Source organism: Ischnura elegans, chromosome 9, assembly GCF_921293095.1.
Source record: "Ischnura elegans chromosome 9, ioIscEleg1.1, whole genome shotgun sequence".
Taxonomy (NCBI): Eukaryota; Metazoa; Arthropoda; class Insecta; order Odonata; family Coenagrionidae; genus Ischnura; species Ischnura elegans.
Window position 1 is genome coordinate 111,878,633 of NC_060254.1, and position 15,398 is coordinate 111,894,030.

A 15,398-nucleotide genomic window follows, 5' to 3' on the forward strand; every position below is an offset into this window, starting at 1 on the left:
GTTATTTATGAAATATCAATTACTGTATCAAGATTGCAACGGCGCGAAAGAATCGTATATGCATCGATCTTCATTTCGATCTCTTTTTTTCTTGGCACACTAGCGCTAACCATCGTAAGTTCGGCAGTGTTAGGTACTAAGGCCTACGATGGTAACTCTGCGCGTCTACACGACGTTTTGAGGTTACGATCGTACGGATCAACGTCGCGACGATCGTGGTGTAAACGGGGCATGACTCGAGTCAAAATGATTGAATCACTAAAATGATCGACTTTGCCCATCACTAGTGTAGACGCGCAGAGTTACCATCGTAGGCCTTAGTACCTAACACTGCCGAACTTACGATGGTTAGCGCTAGTGTGCCAAGAAAAAAGAGATCGAAATGAAGATCGATGCATATACGATTCTTTCGCGCCGTTGCAATCTTGATACAGTAATTGATATTTCATAAATAACTCTAATATATCAAAGATATATGGCAACGAATGAAGACATTATTGAGCAGGTAATGGAAGGACGTGATGGGAAAGTTTTTTCTGATGTTCTATTTACCAAATGATATCGGATATTCTATACTATACCAGTTTTATGCATTTCTTTATTTACAGGTTAACCCATACCCATGTATCCTTACATTATACTTCACAGATGATGGAAAATAACAAACATGCACAAAATGTTAACCAATTAAATCATTGTATAAAGGATTTCACAATAAAATTCGCCAGAAATAACCATAACATTTAGATGAGGACATGGAGATATCAATACTTGTGCCGAATCAAGCCGAAATCTAAGCCTTTTCTAGTTAAATTATAACAGCAATATGTACTGTCTTTAATGCGTGAATATTCTTGAATGTTTTGACATATTCTCTCGAAGAATCTAGTTTCTTAAAGACTTCACGGACTGTTATGACTAGTTTTAGTTTTATCTCATCATAGCTGGGAGTTGAAGGCATAATTTGCTCTATGGTAATTAAAAACAAGCAGGTGGGGATTTATATAGCTATGACGGGATCCATTAAAAGTTACTAATAAAGGAGATAGGAACAATCTAAATATTAATTGATAATTTTGTAGAGGAATATGCCTTTGTTGGAGGATCCTTGGTCGTGCAAGAATTTTCAAATTAACTAGGGAAAGAATATATGAAGTGTTGTGATTAGACAAAGAGATTAATAAATCGTAATTATTTAATTTGAAAAAATTATTTTGGACACGTTAAATCCGGATTGAGTCGATATTATAATAAAGTGACCAGTTAGCAAAATATTACAATTTGGAACGTAGCAAGGAGACATATCTACTGTCTTAACCGCATGAATATTGCTAAACTTTGGACAGATTCCTATAAAGAAACCTACATTCTTTAACGTTTTACCGACAGTTCGGTCTAGCTTTAGTTTTAGCACATGAAAACATTAATATTCTTTTGCTTCTTAATTTCCAGGATTTCAATTTTCTCACGCAGTGTCGTCGTCAGTTGTTATCTGACACCATTCGCCAACGAGGGCAGCACTGAGTTACGATGGTAACTTGACGTGTAAACGTGCAGTAGTCGCGATCAACGTCGCGACGATCGTGGTGTAAACGGGGCAATACAAACTTTATTGTGATGTTGTAATATTGTTTCCTTCGATTCTGTAAGTACAGCATTACTACCACACATGATATAAGCATAGTTAACAACTTATCCAATATCGTTTATCTTAATCTAGCAATAAGTCGTAATTTCCGCAAATAAAAAGATTGAGAATGACGACAACCACAGACATATACAATAGATTGGCAGTGCCTATGTTTTCCTCACGGTGGCGCTGAAGCCGGCCGGCAGAAGAATTTTGCGCAACTAGCCATCTTGCTTTCACCGACCGTTGCTCATGTGCCATTAACACACGTGTATTTGAGAGGCTACTTTTCCTGCTTTTGGAGCTTTTTAAAAGAAGAATGGTGAACCACTGCGTTATGTGGGGGTGCACATTTAAGTATACTACGAGGGGAAATTTTCCTGGGGGCGAAAATGTGTCTCTACACGCGTAAATAATAGATATAAGGAAAGCATGGTTTGCGTTCAGTAAAGCCGATGTCCCACGGTCAAATTTGCGTCAAAATATTTTGATCAAAATTTGATGCAACTGACGCGCACCCTGTCCCACGGTCAAAATTTTGTCCAACTGGCTTTTGGTCCTATCGTTTGTACAAATCACCGATTTGTACAAATGGATAGGACAGGTTCTAAATTTTCATCCAATTGGATGAAACCAACCAATCACAGGGCCTTTGACAAAAAAGCATCGCCAAGCGCTGACACACAGGCCAAATACGTTAATCTTATTTATCGTCTGCATGAGTATTTTAATTAATAATTATGTATATTATGGACACAAAAATAAACTTTGTTGTATTCCACACAGTATGCATTAAAAACCCAACCGGTTTCCACCTTTTCAGGTCGTTATCTTAATCGTAAACCTCTAGATAAGGACCTGAAAAGATCGAAACCGGTTGAGTTTTTTCATTAGTATTGTATGGAATACTAAAAGGTTTAGTTTTAAATTTATAATATCACGATACCACGAAGTGAATTCACAAAACATTATTTCAAATATATATATATGTTCGTGATCGTCTATTTCATCGCCTGGTGTGGCCCTAAAGGTAAATATGAGCAAAAATTTGTCTTAGTGATAGGCGATGGAAGCTCTCAACTAGGAAATCCGTAATAATCAGTTGATCTTAAATAGAAAGGAAGCGATCTTTAGAATCGCAATACCAGGAGGGATGTTTTGGAAATAATAAAAGATTTACTTAAGGTATCGAGGCCGAATTTTACGCTTTATGGAAGGCATACAATGCGAGCGAGCAGCTGGAGAAATGACTAATATGAACTGACGATTGTACCTGTGAAACACTACAGCTGCCCGTTTCTATTACTATGATTATAGGATAAGGGCCTTATTTTAGAAACTGCTAGATTAGGAGAGAAAAATGTGATTTAAATGCACGCTTACAGCACTATTCATAACATCTCCTCAACCACAATGTCCATAATTTATTAATAACATTTTCCTCGCGGGAATAAACTGCCTCACGTTTGTATCCTGGCGTTTTATTCTGCCCTCAACCTTCCTGATAAGGGACATGAAAATATATTGACTTGTCGTCAATTATTATCGATAATAAACGGGAACATCGGCGACCAACTCCTTCTCCAACATTTTTAGCATGCTTATTCCAACGCTTTCATACCCCTTTTCCAGCCAAGGCCAAGTTCAGCATTCCTTCTGTTTCCTTTTTTTCGCATCTTTAATGTTCAAGAGGCCTGTTCAAACAATTTCGCCTGCTTAAAAAGAAAGAATCCTCCACCTCCACAAGTTTCCTAGTTGTTCACATAAATATCGTCTTTCGTTTGTTTTTGATCAAAATGAGATGCATCGTGGGACACCCCCAGTCCAGTTGTATCAAAATATTTGCATCAAAATTTTTGGACAAAAATTTTGATCAAAATATTTTGACGCAAATTTGACCGTGGGACATCGGCTTAATGTCTCCGCTTCCATCTCACAGAGCATGAAAATATTTTCCAAAGCCTTTTTTTTGCACGTATCGCCACGAAATTTATATCACGTGAAGTGCAGGCTATGCTCTACCTTTTTAAATTTATCGTTGGCAAAATTCACATAGTTGTAGAAATAGCATCATGAAACTGTGACACGTTATTTTTGCTGAAATGCAAATTGCTCTCGAAAACAAATTCTAAAGGTGTGTGACGGAAGCGGATATTTACCGGAGTTTCTGAAAGCGATATCATTTCAAATGCAGTAGCTTCATATCTCTAGGATCGGTAATTAACCCCTCAAGCGCGGCGGGCATTTATTTAAATACCATCCCAGCGGCCGGATGAGATTAAGAAGACTTCACCTTATTGGCATACTATCATTCAATAATTTATATCGTTCATAATATACGATCATTATCATTAAAATTTTTTGTAAACTTGCATAATGTAGTGCGCTACTATATAATAATTTTTCAAGCGATTTGAATAAATATAGGCGTTGAGTTTTTCGACCGAAGTCGTCAATGTGCTGGTTTAAAACGGAATTTCATCGAATCATTTTAAAAAATTCTGAAGGCCTAAAGTCGTTATGAATATTTTATTGGAGAGGGAAAGCATTTCTTCAAAAGATAGAGCAATTTGTTTTAATCTAAAATACAATATCTGGCGGAGAAAAAAAATTATATACAGTAGGTCAGGAAGCGTACTGGGTACGCATGACGGCGTTGAGGGGTTAATAATTATTAACCCCTCAACGCCGTCCGTTAACATGTGCATTCTCTGTCTCGGTGTCTGTGTTTTGATGACGGAATCATCATGATGTTTTCAGTTGTGTTTTCTGTGTTTACCAAGAAAAGACTTTCTCCAGTTTCCATTATGTCATATACTTTCCGCTGTTGCATTATTACATTGTATCGGAATTTTATTTCCGTTGTAGTATTATTACTTATTTAGATATGTAGAGCGTGTATTATGCACCTTTAACTCTATCTGGAAACTTAACGAATTTCTTTCAAAAGCATAAGTTTTGACTTTGTTAATATCTATTGAGTGAAATTCCGAGAAACTGAACGCTTAAATAATGGTTTGCATGTGCTCGCGGTGAAATGACGCGGTCACATTTATTATAATTCAACCTTTCCATGTAGCACTTATCAGGTATTTGATCATTTTGTGGCTTCTATATAGAATATGGTGTCTGTTATAATCACTTATCCCGGTAAGATAGAAATTCTAATTAAAAACGTACCCCCTCATGATGTAAGATTTATATTATAGTCTGCTTCCCCTTCGAATATTATAACAACATGAAACTGATTATTGATGATCATGGATCAAATCGTTGAGTTTTTTAAGCCAATAACTTCTTTTCAAGTTCGCAATTGGGTGATCGTGAGGGGAAATCCAAAACACTGCCTATATAAAATAATGTAAATTATATTTCTGATTCAATCGCATTGACTCTTTACGACCTCAGAAAAGCATTTTACAGCACCAAGCAGCATGCCTTGCTCAGAAAGTTAGATCATAATGGGTTTAAATAGGTTGAATCAAATTTAATTACGTAATATTTTTGGCCCGATTACTTATGGCAGTGAAAGGTTAGGTAGCATATTGCTTCTACGTTTTTCGTCTAATTGACAACTCTAACTGAGCAACAACTCTTTGGCAACAAAAATACAGTAAGTGGAAGCATCAAACCTTTGGAATTTTCGAATTATTTTGTTTGAATAGTGTGACAATGTCGCTGGTAAATCTAAGGGTGAACAATACCATGTATTCACGATTGTAGGCTACCTTCCTACACTAGCAGACGACGTAGTTAACCATTTTCCCCATCTGCTACGCCCCTTCTACATTTGGGACACAATATTTTTTTTCGAGATAACTCATGCATATGGATTCCAATTCCATAATATTGAGCAGGAACCGAATTAGTATTAATCTTAGCTCAGCTTATATTACCAATTTCATAACTTCGTCACGGTGATGTTCCGCTCAAAGATTGGTTAATTTACCACGTAAGTGTCAAGATCGGTCCCTTTCTTTTTAATTGGATACATCTTAAACGAAAATGACAACGTTTTCTATAGTTCATAGCCTTAATCAATGCGCCATTATCTTTCACAATGTAATTTTCCTCCAGTTCCCTACTTACGCAAACGCATAGGTCGGTGAAAGCAACATGGCCGCCAGCAGAAAGGCATGGCTTCACCCCCCCCACTCCCATTGCCAATCTATTGTATATATCTGTGACGACAACAATCTGTGCCAATCTGTGCCAATCTGTCTTCTCTTGTTTTTACCCTTCTTTCCAAGCCGCTGTTACTCCCGAGAAAAAAGTGGCTTGTTTTTGAGGCCGCGGTAAATGTCGGAACTAAAGGCAGCACCTGTCCTCAACCCTGGCAGACGTCGTAATGGCATTGAAACCCGTGTAAATTAAGGAAATATTTGCGGAGAATATGTTGGATTCCATAGATATAAGGCTAAATCTTATCATTTTAAATTCAATAACCATTCTTTCATGTGAACTGTATGAGCTTACGCAGGGATTCTAACACTCCTGTACATTGATATTGCGAATTATATGCCGGTGACTTTTTCCCTTAGGCTACGAACTTGTAACTGCGTACGCCTTTAAGCAATGGAATAAATACTGGAGATTATCTACGACATTAGCGAACGGATTCTCATCACAGTAAGGTGATGCTTACGTAAATGACGCGATACAAAAACTAAATATTTATCACAACAGATGCACAGTACAAATTTCTCAGATTAGGTGATGGAAGAGAGTTATACTAAAAATAAATTCATTATATCTATCTTATTAAAGGTTTGGTTCAAAATGAAAAGAAGTAAATACCCATTGCATTTAAGTAATTTATTCAGGTTTGGAGATAACTTTGAAACATGTGTAGATATAGATTGAACAAATAAAAAGAACAATGTGACCTTCTCAATACAGGGAAGTGGTAAACTCCATAATGCCCCGTTCACACTACGTCCTTTTTACGCCGGTTAGCCCCGACCATGGTTACAAAACGAGGTGTGAACGCAAGTTCCCGTTAACCGTGGTTGGGATTCTGACCACCGTTTTCCGACCATGGTTGGCGGTAGTTCATGCGTGTGTGAACGCAAGTTGGTTAAAAGCTGGTTAGAAAAAGAAGAAGGCGAAGCAGCAACGAAGTGGGATAGGAGGAAAGAAAACAGAAAATAAAGTTTCGAAGAGGAGACGGCCGTTATTGTTGAATTATATTCGTCAGAATTAATTCAAAGGAAAGTGCTATTGATTCATTCCGTAATGTGTTGTATAGTATGAGATTTTAAACCTGATTTAAGTTATGCGATATACTTTATAGTTCGTAGTGAATTAGCTATTAGCTCGTATTGAATTGTTACGGACAGATTGAATAATCTATATTAATATTTTGCTAGAATTAAGTAAAATGTGCAATACTACCATAATAAAAATCAGAAGGTCACAATGATTTTAATGTTTTGGTAAGAGTTCTTTGTCCCAGTTTGAAAAAGATCACTTATGTTCATCCTTGAACAAAAGTTCTTCCCATATCAATATAAAGTATCAGGCTAACGGCTAGTCAGATGTAACGATAGAAAATAAATTTAGAAACGTCGGGTGATACCACATATCGCAAAAATTACCACGTTCTCTCTCTTATTTCATAAGTTAAATTTCAACAATCGTCACATTTCTGCAAGTTATTCGTCCACGTTTGAAGAAGAGGTAAAAGAGTTTTAATTTACGGTATAGCATTAGAGTGGATCATGTCCTTTGTCAAAGTCAGAAAACAATAATAGCTAAGAATGTAATGCAGCGAAAAGTGTATCTCCATCCCAAATCACAAGTGTCTCAAATTGAGGCTCGAGTCTCAAGGTTGGGTCCTCGATTTTCTTCACCTACATCAATGATTTGTCGACACATCCGAATCAAGGGCAAGTAGTAGTATATGTTGTTGATATCAACCTAATTATCAGTAATATTCGCTTTCATTCGTATTAAATAGAGCAGTAGAAGAATGCAAGCCACACTATGGATGAAATGATTAGTTGGACGAACACATTTGAATTACCTTCTACGTAGCAAGGAACAATGATTGTCGACGCTGGAATGCAATTTTTAATTCATAAGCAGCTCATAATATGCACATATGTTTAAATTCATCATTTATATCATTGCAATTAACACAAGAACTTTTCCCTGCACATTCTATATTTCCTTCCAACAAGTTATTCGCTCTTGTCAATTCATTTTTCACTTGCAATTACTCTACCACTCATCAGATGTCGTCAGGGTCTAACCATGGTTGAGTGTGAACGCGCGTTGGTTCTGACGTCATCTTACGCTGGTTAAGAAAGATGGTAATGTGAACGGGGCAAAAAGGGTTAAGTATGCATGTATTGCGATGACCTCGTCCCTTAAAAGTTTATCTGCACATTCATTATGGCTAAGTTTCCAATTCACGACATAAAAATCTTCCAATCTGAGTCATTACTGGCACCTATCAAAGAAAATCACTGCCACACAAAATTATAAGTATCCAATAATTTTCTCCACAGATGAACCGTCTTAACATAGATGATCCTGTAAGCTGGAATCACTGCAAATGATAGGAAAAACATTATAGGAATATCAATCTGTACTGTCACATTACAAAAAACACCACTTTGGCACCGAAAACATACTGAAGTCATTTTCTTAACAGATATTGCTGATAAACAGACGAAGCCTTAGTACAGCCCATTACTCATGACTAACAAATTTATAAGATTCTACGTAGCTAAGGAAATCTCCAATCATTAAAAGATTATACCTAAAGAGCATAATGATCATAATCAACATTCATATTAATTCTAACTTACTTGATGAACAACATTAATCAATTGATTACCATCTGAACTGAGGTAAATAGTAAAAGCATTGGCACCGAAGCCTGAAGTCACTCAACACACGTGGCAATGGTATATTTGTAATCCAAACAAATATGATGAGTTTATAAGATGAATTGAAATAAGTTGAGCATGGTATCTCATCCTTAGGAGATAATCATATCTATGAAAAACAAATATTACATTAGCCATTGAAATGTCAATAAGTAATAAATATAGATAATCAACATTTATAGTACAAAGCTACTCACTGGATGATTTTCCTGAGTTATACTCCGAAGGGTAACATTTACATTCTCATTTTACTTTCAAAAATGATGAGTTTCACAAAGAAGGCATTGTTCAACTCAACGCATTGCTAAGATGAATTGTAATAATTCTAAGTTGAGTACGGTATCTCATCCTTGGGAGATCATCATAACTGTGAAAAACAAATATTAAATTAGCCATTGAAATGTCAATAATAAATATAGATAATCAATATTTATCTAAATCTAAATTCATCTAAATTCCACCTAAAATGAAATCGCGAAATAACTCATTAAATATATTCATTGATACTTATGAAATTATTTTATTTAAGCCTGGACGACTTTGCCATTGCCATCTCTCAACAGTTTCTTCCTGACGATGTCGTGGGGCATGAAATGCCTTTCACACAGTACCTCCCCTGCCTTCAACTCAAAGTTTACCATCGGTATCGCAGCTTGCCATTTACTCCTCTTAACAGGATCTTTGGGAGCAGAGAAAAATGAGAAGGTAGACTTTTTAGAGCCATACCCCTCAGTACACCCTGGTGCGACACAGCTTCGTGGCATTTCAAATATCGCCGAAAATTAAGCGAACGAGCTTCTGCCTCACCCGTGAAATTCACACAGTGAATTACTTTAGCGTTTAGAATCTAAAAAAAATGCTGAAGAACTCAATTAAATAGTTTTTCAAGTGCAAATAAATCGCTTAAACACACATGAACTAACCGAACCACATACAAAGCATGGGTGGACGACAAGTGGCGCTCGTAGTTCGTTCAAATTCCGCAGCCTCAAACACCTGCCACCAAAACTGTACGGCGGGCATAGGAAGTTGCACTGGTGTGCTTCTTTCATTGGTGGAGACACGTGAAACTTCGGATATATTCGGATTTTCCCTGTTTGGGAAGGAGAGGGAACCGTACCGACTGGTTTGAAACCGACGACCTTACAGAATCGCTGGAAGTGTCGTCGTCGGTGCGGAATCCGTTGTCGGTACGGTTTGATGTCCAGTCGGTGGGCTTGAAAGGGAAACCGACCGGTGCGGCACCGACGAAATACAGAATACGGCCCCAGTTCACCTTACGCATGCTTATATAGGGTTATGTTATGCAAGCAGTTACATAACATACAGGGTGAATAGGGAAATTGCATACTTTTTATAAACAGTATGCTGATATACTACAGTAAATACATTAGTACCGCAATATACTTTTTTCCGCTTAAAATTCAGTTTATACACTAGAAAATGACTCCCAAAAGTCTCCCGAGTTTCGCGGGCTAAAAAATACCGCCCCCACTAATCTTTGGCGGTGACGTCATAGTTCAGTACGAGTCCAAGATCCAAGCAGAAACTGGGGGTTTGGAAGAGCCACGTTGCGTTTAAAGGAGAACATCGGTGAAGTAAGGAAAAATTACAAGTGGTGCATTGTTCCTCTGTGCAATAACACCCCAGAAAAATTTTCGTCTGCATTCCCACGGAGGAAATTAGAAGAAAAGCCTCGATGCATGCCGTCTGTCGGGATGAGCGTTTCGGAAAAATAAGAGTATGATAAACGGAATGATAAACCCGTGTGCTATGTGAGCGAAGATAACTTTAATATAAATAATATTTCCATATTTCATTGACTGAATAACTTGAAACTGAGATTTTTCGATAATTCGGCCACCGTAGAATAAATTAAAACTCAACTTCACAACAAAAATCGAGATAGGTGTTTCTCGATGGTTACGATCAGTTAGGATGGACTCAAATTATTTATGGCACTAGTTTAATTTCAGTTACGGAAGGACATAGAAAATCCCATGATGTTTAAAATCAAGGGAGGAAATATGAAAATAGAGCAACGTTGATCCTCATGCGTTCGAGTGCCAGCCAAGAAGACAGCGTTTTCTTCTACTGTCGGCGTCAAAATGATGTGCCGCTGTACTTTGCAAATTTATATCCTGGCATCACTGCATGCTATAATAATGAACTATACCTCATTTTTAAGGAAATTTTATCCTAAATTCTGAATTATTTTATTACAAAAAAATTGAAAAATGTAGACACGGCCAGTGCAATAAATGACTCCGCGCACCGAAAAATTAGCCGTTTTCTCAACTTCATGAACTTTGCAACTCAACCTAAGGAAAACTACTACCTTTACAGCATTCATCTTCCACATTAATTTACACTCATCAGTGCGGATTACTAAATTGGCTTTTGGGTATTTTTAGAACTTAATTTTGTTATAAATTAATGAAAATATTTAAACATTATCTTGTCCCACATATAGTTTACCCCGAAAGATAAAGGAAGTTGTCGATGGAAAAAGAATGGAATCCAGAGGTGGTCACAAAAAATGAATCGCAGTATTCTTTGATTTTATTCCACGCCGGCTTGCTTTTCAGAAAAAGTAGTCACAAGAGGAATGTTCCGCGGCCCTTGATTTGGAAACTGTGGAGACAGAGGAAGACGTGTGGATCAGCAATTTCCATTTAGTTGTTTGTCTGGATAAACCAAGGATTCATTTAAAGGTTGTCAGGCCATCGTATAAAGATAGGACTGATGTGCACCACAAGGGAAATGGGGTGTTTGAGGGAAAGTCAAACACAAAGTTGCCCACAGAATGTGCAGTTCTATGTTGCTATTTCCCCAGTTGTTGGAATTTCGTCTATATTATCGCTACTAAATTGAAACATTAATAGTCTGGCTTCCTCAGAGCTTCCTGTCGCCCTCCAGGCAAGGTATTTTTAAGTTGAAAGTATCATCGACAGCTTCGAGGTGGAAATAAGTTCACTAAAGGGAAGGTTAGGGTTGCGATATTAACCTCGCCTCAATCAACACACTAAAGTATTTGCGACCACGTTTATTGCGATGGTAAGCGATACACTTGTTTAATGTCTCTCACGCGAGATAGTCCTTCTCTATTCTCCTCTCGTAAGCGTCTCTCTCCCGCGGCGCCTTGCTGGCGCTATCTTCCGCGTACCCTGGCGGCAGCGGCAGGGACCTCAGGGTCCCAGGGCAATGACCTCAACCAGGTGCTGACCTTGGTGACGGCGCTCGTAATGAAGAGCTCCACCACATTCACCATAAGACTCTCTACCGGACTGCCAAAAGAATACACATTTCACATGAGTATACGCTTTCGCCAATATTATACGCAAGTCTCACTTTGTTATGAACTATAAAACATTTCAGATGCACATCAGCTACCTTTCCATTTCTCGGCATCGACTTTCCGCGCCGAAGAAGTCTAGTTTCACCAAAATACCCAGTTATCATGATGGAATCAGTAACAGGAAGCTTGCTAGGATCAGCCTAAGAATAACCATATTCCTTCATCTTTACGCAATCTATCGCTTTCAATGGAGGAGAAATAGATCAAATAATAGCCCTGAAGTCACAATGGACAACTCCGATACGTCTGCACTTCAATAAATGAATCATAACCACGCCGTCGCTTGTATTCAAGTATGCAACCTCTACTATGGCCGTGCCGCCGTGCCTCCTCGTACTGAACTATGACGTCACTTTTCTACCAGCCAATCATCGGGCGTTTTCGCTTCTCACTTGCATTTGAAAATTCTCGTGAACTTTGATGCATTAAATATCGCAAACCACGTCATAAAATAATAAAAAAAACTTTCACAGAGGTATGCAAACATATATTTTTATATAATTTTGGGGCTATTGATTATATCTGAAAATTATGCAAGTTCCCCATTCTGAAAGTGATGCAATTGGATTACCCGTGCCACCCCAATTGGTTGGAGTGGGATCAAACTACTTGGAGTAGGAGGAATGTACTCTAATCATTGTCGCAAGACCTACCTGATTGCTATCCAAACTATGGAAGGACGTAAGTTATTATAAACCCCCCCTTGGCCGACCTTGTCAAGGAAAAAAATGAAATCAACAGTCGAGCAAAGTTTAAGTTTTATGCTAAATATCTTTAGGAAACTAAATAAGTTGTGAGGCTTATAGCGACTCTCTTCTGCCCTATTCACAAGTTTTGAGGGAGTTAAAAGCCTTAATAATAATAATAAAATGCCTTTAATCAGGTGAGGTTGAGACTATGAAGTCCCCTCTTCCACCTATTGACTTGCCACAACATGCTACGAATCCACACCTGGTTCCTGGCCAAACACCAGATTCGTATGCTGCCTCACCTGTAGTCCGGAAGGCACCCCATCAGATATTTTTGTGCAAGTTAGGATTAAGGCAGCCCTGAAATGAACCCATTCTTCATCCATAAAAGAGATACAAACAGCCATGAAAAAGGCCTTACGAGAAGTCTCCGAAGAAACCTCCTTGGGCATGTACTCAGTCACAGCACAGTCGCTGGAAAAAAATTTGCAGATGGCCAGATATGATACGCTAACATTTTTTTCGCGTAGGAATTGTGAGGTCTAGGAGCCGATATTCACTTTTTACATTGTTTCTTATGGGATATTATGCTTCGATTAACGTCATTTCGTTTATCGTCACATTTTTCAGGAACGGTAAGTGACGTTATACGAGGACTCACTGTACTGGAATTCACTTTATGGCCATCTTTTCATATTCTCACAAAAAAGACAATTTGTGTTACTGCTTTAATAGAGAAACATGCTTTGCTCAATTTAACCAAGTTTTCTCACAACTTACACTCTTTCTTGTGGAAAAAGATGACTTGATACTTGCCAGGACCCCCCTCCCCTCCACGTCAGATTGGGTGAGAATCAGTTTGATGCTGGTACTAAAACGATCTCCTACATGTGCATACTAATAATGTCTTCTTTACCAAAGAATTAGCCAACAATAGCCATTTTTGAGTCTTGAAAATCCCATATTTCCAAAATCCCTGAACCCCCCGTGTAGTTATTCACGTAGCTATGTCCCCCACCTCCTTGGTACATATCTAGATCCGCCACTACTAGATGTTAAGCCCTAGGGGTTCATCAAGGATTTAAATGCGAGGGAAAAAAGACTTCAATGAAGCCACAACCCGAGACTGGAACTAGGGCAGTGCAGGGGGGGCACGTGCCTCCAGCAGCAGATTTAAGAGAGGTGGGGGGACAGAAAATTTTGAAACATTTATTACAAGTGTTATTTAATTTTTTAAATTAAATTACTTTACAATAATAATTACTAAATCATTATACAATAATATTAATAAAGCCTCTTAATAGCAAACATATGGCGAGTAATTTCAACTAACGCACCACAAAAAAATTGCTTACCAACACATACATTTTAGTGGTGAAGGACGGTAGGGTTGGAGAGAAGCAATAAAGGGAAGGGTGGTGGAAAACTGATCTTTGCACCCCCCTGACAGAACTCCTAAGATTCATATGGCAGTATGTCCATTGTTCGATTCCCGGTTCAGGGAATTTTTTTTCTCACGGCAATTTCATGTTTATTTGGTACATTTTGGTAAGTGAGTAGTCATTTTCACCAAAACTTTTGCGCAAACAGGCCTAAAATCAATTGCCTTCCTCGATAAATTACATATCCTGGGTTTTTCTCATACTTCATGATGTACAAGAAAGAATTTTGATCCTCTCTTAAGACAAAAATAAGGCAATTTCATCAGTTCTGTCGGTATTTCCCGTAAGGTCTCACGTAATCGCTGAGGAGCATAGATATAACCGTTGATGGTATTACAAGCGAAATTCAGCATGAGAGTTTCTTGCTGGTGACAAAAGTCGTTTAAATGCCAATTTATGATAACTAATAATTGTGCCCTCAAAATCTGCTCAGTTGAAGCTATTTAGATAACATAGCTGGGACAATCTGCTTGAACAACAGTTATCATAAATAAATATCCCTGATCACTTTTCACGTTACTCATGTTCAATGAGTGTATGTTATTCGTCATTTTTCTTATATTCAGAGTTTGGAAATAAAATTTAAAGGTCATAATAATGCATTGGCAAGTGCCATCATTATATACATGATTAGCGACTCTACAGTCACCATATTAACTTCCAATGCTATTAAAAGTTAACTCTTTTGCCCCGGACGTCAGGTGGAGCCGACAGGCATTTTCAAACGCATAGCACCTGACGTCGGGTATAGCTGTTGCGGATTTTTCAATGCAGACGTCGGCTCTGGCTGATGCGAGGAAAGGGAAGTGACTACTAAGGTAGCAATTGTAGTAAGCATTCAGGCCCCGCCTGAGACCCAGACACCTTAGGGAGCCCAAAGGCCCACTCCTCTGCAATTAAGCCAGACCTTCCCACTCATTTACTACCATCCTCATTGCAGGAATCCGTTGCTAAGTGGTATTAATGTGAATAGTTTTTTCAATGTTACACTTTATTATTGCGTACTACAATTTTTTTTGCACTTTGAAATGAATTCTTTGTTTTGTTCTGAGTGTAAGCAATTTTTAAACCAAATTTGAGAGTTAAAAGTAACGGACTTCTGGACTTACAGCATTATTACCTTTTATTTACTAACTTCGTCCACATTAACGCTAGAATTCCGTTTAAAATTCCACAATGCTTAAAAAATGTTAGTAATTCTTTTAGGAGAGTAAATAATTAGAAATCAAATGCAAATACATATTAATTGGAAAAAACACTGGTAACGCAATAAGTTGACAGTGAATTCCGGCTATGATAAGATTAGAGGGTGTAGTCCAGTGGCCGGGGTAAGGGACATGCACCTCATTCAGCTGGGTCCCAAATCTAGGTATGAAAATACAT